Genomic DNA, 5986 nt, shown 5'->3' with positions numbered 1-5986 from the left:
ACTGAGTTCATGACCCTCATTCGCTGTTATGTTTTCTGTCTCAATAAACAGGATTTGCAGAGAATCACTTCTCTCCCTCCCCTTCTAAATGATCACAAAACCCCATAGTTCTGCCTGCAAGATAGACTTAAAATCTATTGACTTTCCAACCCTTTCCCACATGCTGCCCCATCCTCCCTGTCCCTCATCCAAATCGCCACCTTTTCTGGAGCTCCGCAGAGCCTCTCTCCTGCTTTCCTTGCCCTCCCCCCGCCAACACCCCCGACGTACTCTCCACCGAGCAGAGAGAGTGCACTTTTAGAAATAACAATATGGTCACTTCGCTCGCCTCCTGCAATTTATAATGGTCTCTTCCTTGTTCTTTTGGCCAAATGGAGAGATGCCTCTTTGGCTTCTCGCTCAGGCTACTGTCCCACGCCGGGCTGGTCTGCCCTTCTATGATCTCAGAGCTCCCACGCTTTCTTCCTCAACACCTTCATCGTGGTGATAATGATGTTCTTTTTCGAATTAAACCACAAACTCCTTGAAGGCAGAGATGGGTCCTTTGGTGGTCACGGTCTATGCCCCCTGCCTGGTGTAGTACTTATCACACAGCAGACATGTCCCAAGTATTTGTTGAATGAATGAATCGATCAATGAATGTGTGAGTTAGTGAATTCTGGTTCAGTTGGTAAACTAAGAGCCAGAAAAGGGGTGCACAGATCCGAATAGAGGGGTAGAAGCTCTGCCTGGAGAGAGGGGCTGGTTTTTTTTGGCTGATCTCACCCTGATTGGCGTATTTCAGGAATACGCCCCTGCTTTGTCTTGCAAGCACTGATGGGCGTATGGAACCCCAGAGGGGAGACGAGCATGAAGGACTGGCAGACTTGGGCTCACAGTCGACACCAAAGAGAACTCCAGTCCGGCTAGTGTTGCCCCAAACTAGGATGCACTGTTGCAAGGAGTCCCCTTCTCCTTCCTCCTTCCCGGTGCTCGGGCAGCATCTGAATGACAAGCACAAGGAGGGTCACCAAGGGATCCCTGTGGGAGAGGCTGTGCGGTTCCAACGCCCCTCCAACTTGAGATTCTGCCGGACCCTCTGATCTAGCCCTTCCCAACCATGGTTTTCCTGCCATTCCTGTCTCCTTTGGAGACTCTGTGCTCGGCTGCTGAGATGGGGCTTAGTCACAGAATGGGGCGGGGCTGGGGGCATTCCTGGATTGATCTGCAACAACCAGACTTGCCTCTTTCTGGTTGAGAATTGGGATCTCAAAGGGGCAGTGGCTTAGCTACTGGTGCAGACCTGAAGTGAAAGGTCATTTTGAACTTTTGAAAGCAAAGAAAGCCAGTTGAAAGACAGAGGGACAGACAGAAGGATAGAAAGCAGGACGAATAAGGAGGACATTTGGTCCCAGAGAAGCAGTTAGAGGTGTGTGTGTTTGTGTATGAGAGAGAGAGAGAGAGAGAGAGAGAGAATATGAACAGGGAGGAAGACAGCTTCCCTGTTGGATGGAAAGGGAAAAGGAAGTCCTGATTCCAAACTTTCCTTTTTCTTTTTTTTTCGATTTTATTTATTTATTTGACAGAGAAAGAGACAGACGAGGAACACAAGCAGGAGGAGTGAGAGAGGGAGAAGGAGGCTTCCCGCTGAGCAGAGAGCCTGATGTGGGGCTTAATCCCAGGACCCTGGGATCATGACCTGAGCCAAAGGCAGAGGCTTAATGACTGAGCCACCCAGGCGCCCCTCCAAACTTCCCTGTCCCAGTTTTGCTCTCTGTAGCTCAGAAGTAGCTCCGCATTTTATACTGGGAAGTGTGAGGCTTGAGAAGTTTTCTGATTTTTGCAGCCAAAGGTTCTTGGCCAAGACAGGTTACATCATGGGGGAAGTGTTTCTGGGTCTCTCACAAACTTCTGGCCACATGACCTGAGACCCTCCCTTGGGCCCTGACCAAGCTGCTGGGCATTCTTTTGCTAACCCATCTGTCCTCTACGAAGCAGAGGGCCAAAAGACAGGTGCCGAGGGCCATAGAGCGGCAAGCATCCCCTGCCCGGGGTTTCCTCTCTGGCAGACCACACGACTATCCACATTTGCACAGCCAACCCAACTAGAGAAAACCAATGTCAACCCTCTCTTCGGCTCCCCTGGCTCCCCATTGTGGGCCGTCTGATGTTTGCCTACAGACCCACACTTAATTGAATACCAAGATAAGATTACTATTTCATAATTTGACCTACAGCGGGTTTACTGGGCAGGGTATTGGTTAAAACAAGAAAGTGAAATTACCTGTGGATTTTATCAGATCATCTGGGACCTCGCTGGAAAGCCTACCGCGGGCCGGATCCTCTTGTGGGTCTCCACCCAGATGCGAGCAGGTGGGGTAGTGGCCTCCGATGCTTCTACGGGTTCACAAAGCTGCAGAGCTGGAAAGAAGCTCCGAATTGATCTGACCTGTGTCCTTTATTATTTTAGGCATCAGTTAACATCGATCAACTAAGTGTAGGAAGGAAGTGCTGAATCACTATACTCTAAACCTGAAACCAATATTACGTTGTATTGTAACGACCTCAAATTTAAAGAAAGGCTTAAAACATTGATGAACTAATGCAGAGACACCTATTCCTTGGAAACAAACTAGCAAGCACAGAGGAAGGGGAATGTCCCCCACCCCACCCCTCATAGCCCATGCCGTATGGTAGTCTGTGACCATTACCACGCTTTTTTAATATTTACATATACGTGTTATATAAATGGGACCTTTCCATGCTTATTGCTTTGAGACTTGTTTTTCGTTCCTTGAGAATTTGTGTTGGAGAGCTTTTCAAGGCAGCATACGTCACTTTCACAAAAGCATGAGAAGAAGCATGATATGCATGGTAAGAGTGTACCTTAGTTTACAGCCTTACGTAATCAGCCCTCTGTCTAATTTTCTATTATTACCAATAGTGTTGCAATAGTTTTTAACTTACAAAGTTTTGCACCTGAACAGGTATTTTAGGTATTTTAGTCTTTAGACTAGATTCCTAAACTGGAACTAGAGAAATGGTATAAATATAAAATGGTTTAGACACAGCCAAATTTTGATCTCCCAAGGATATGTTAATTTATCTCCTATCAACATTAAACGGGAGTGAATATCTTTTCCCACCAACATTAAGTATTTTCAGTGTTTGATTTTTGCCAATCACATAGGCTAAAAAAAAAAAAGGAAGAAATTCAATTTTTTCCACTGAGTTTCCTCGAGGTTATTTTCATGTGTCTATTGGCAACAAGAAGTTCTTGATTAGTTTATTACCCGCTCCTATTTTTTTTTAAATTTTTGATGTATTTTCATTAACTTAGAAACTTGTAAAACCTCCTTGTATATTCTGTTCATTAAAACATTTGTCTATAGCAATATTTTATAGTCTTATTTATTTTTAAACTTTGTCTTTTTGGTCATATTGTTTTGATTTTCAGGTAATGAGAATTGCCTGCCTTTTCCTTTAGAACACTGAGGTTCTATGTCTTGTTTAGGAAAGCCTTCTACGTGACAAAATTATTTGCCTACGTTTCTAGACTATTTTGTCCAGTTATATCTTTGCTCATTCAGAATTTGTTTTTATATAAATTGTGGGCATAGTATCTAATGTTGCTCTTCTTCCACAGATAAATAGCCATAATTTTGGTCATAATTTATTGAGCTAATTAATGAAATAATTTCATTATTTCACTACCAATTTGGAAGGAAAATTTTATCACATACTGAATTAGTAGTATGTTTCCTGCCTCGTTTTTGATCCATTAATCCCTCCTTCTATTTATCTAGTCTAGGCTATTAATATTCTGGGATTCCCCCCCCCCCAGGTTATTTCTTTATCTTATATCATAGTTTTATTGAGATATAATTCACATACTATATAATTCACCCATTTGAAGAGCACAATTCAGTGATTTTTAGTATATTCATAGATTTGTGCAGTTTCATTTTCATTACTTTCATTACTTCAGAAGGAATCCTGTATCCAGGGACAGTCACTCTGCATTACCCCTGGACTCCCCATTTGTAAACAATAACTATTCTGTTTTCCATCTCTGTGCATTTGCCTATCCTGGGCATCTCCTACAAATAGAATTACTCAATATATGCTCTTTTACGTCTGGCTTCTCTCACTTAACATAACTCTTCCAAGGTTCATTCGTGTGATTGCATGTATCAGTACTTCATTTCTTTTTCTTTTTTTATTATACATTTTTTTCACAGCCAAATTGCATGAACATACTACATTTTATTTGTCTGTTCATCAGTTGATGGACTTTTGGAGTTATTTCCAAGTTTGGCTATTACGAATCATGCCACGATGAACATTTGTATACAAGTGGACACATATTTTCATTTATCTTTAGTATATTATTAGGACAAATTGCTGGGTCATAATGGCTCTGTGCGTAACCTTTCTGAGGAAGCGCCAGGCTGGTTTTCACGGTGCCGCACAACAGTCCCAGTAGCGTAGGAAGGAGGGCTCCAACTCTCCACGTCCATCCCAACCCTTCCTATTCCCTTTTTTTAACTATAGCCATTCCGGTGATCGTGAAGAGGTCTTCCACTATACTTTTAATGTGAACAGGTCTAATGATGTGCTGATGGTGTAAATGACAGTGTATTCCTCGAATGAAAAATACAGAGTCATCAGATGTAGAGAAGCACAACTTAGAAGCCTGGGTTCCCTGCTGGCTTTCACACCTGCCTCCTACAACAGCATTCACGTACTTGAAAAATAGTAGGGTATCTATTTCCAAGGCAGGGCCAACTCTTCGTCTTCAAGCTCACAAGATATTTGTGGATCTTTGGTAAAGAATCTGGGATCTAAATACTTGAAAATTCTGACTTCAATCATTTGATTCGTTTTTACTTCCCATTGCCTCCCTCTCAATTTACAGCTAAGAACCACAATCACCGTTTTGCTGGGGTGACCTGCCCAAGACATCAGATTTTCCAAAGAAAAGGACATCACCAATGCTAGCATCTTTTTTTTTTTTTTTTTTACACTTAACGTCTAATGATCCCACATAGTCTCATAAGATAATTAAATGTATCCAATCCAACAGACTTCAGATGAGTAGTTTCCTAGGCTTGGAAATAAACACTAGAAATAATTTAATAAAAAGAGGGGGCATTTTCTAAAATTAAGTTTTGGGGTATACTTAAAAACTGTGCCTTTCCATTGTTAACTCTTCTTCATCCAAGGACTTTTCTTTTTGTCTAAAATCCAATTTGCAGCTCTCTGAGGATAGGTGCTGAGTGTCACTTCCCTTCCATCCTTTGTTAGTTCTCTAAAACAAGCATTTTATATCCTGGGCAAGGAGCCTATACCGGGTCCTGAGAGTGCCGAGTATTGAAGGCTTGGGGAACATGTAGGTGGGTGTCTCCCCAGGACTTTCATGAAGGGTATTTCTTTTCCTGCTAGAGGAGAGTTTGGCAAATCTCTTCAACGCAGTAAAAGTTGCTAAGCATCCCACCCAGCTGTGGCCCTTTTTTCTTTCTTTTTCTTTTTTTTTTTCCCTCCTGGAGCAATACAGTGGGACATTCTTCATCCCTTAGCAAAAGGCTATGAAAAACATCCCCCAGACAGTAAATTACATGGAGCAGGTGCCTGTGAGAGGAGATTGAACATCCCACAGCCAAATATGATGGTCTGCTACTAACCTCTATTTCCTGAAAGCCTAATTTATTTCCTGTCTCTCAACTAAAGAGAGCCTTTCAGCAAAAAGGATATTGTAGCGGCAGGGCTCAATGTTCCAATGCAAAGGGTATCAGTCTGTCTTTATCTTCAGCCATCCAATTCTTCTCAGAGTCTTTTAACTATTGTAGAGTTTTTCATATTTTACCTCCAAGATTTGGAGTCATAAAGGTGACTAAGAGATGCCAGAAAAATTCTAAAATCATAGAGCAGAATGGTTTGCTAACGAGAGTAAATTGAGTCAGGCATCTCTGCCTGGTTGAGCCTGAAATAGTCCCCTTTATCTGCT

Source organism: Mustela erminea, chromosome 14, assembly GCF_009829155.1.
Source record: "Mustela erminea isolate mMusErm1 chromosome 14, mMusErm1.Pri, whole genome shotgun sequence".
Classification (NCBI taxonomy): Eukaryota; Metazoa; Chordata; class Mammalia; order Carnivora; family Mustelidae; genus Mustela; species Mustela erminea.
The sequence above is the reverse complement of the archived record's forward strand: the minus strand, read 5'-3'. Positions refer to the sequence as shown.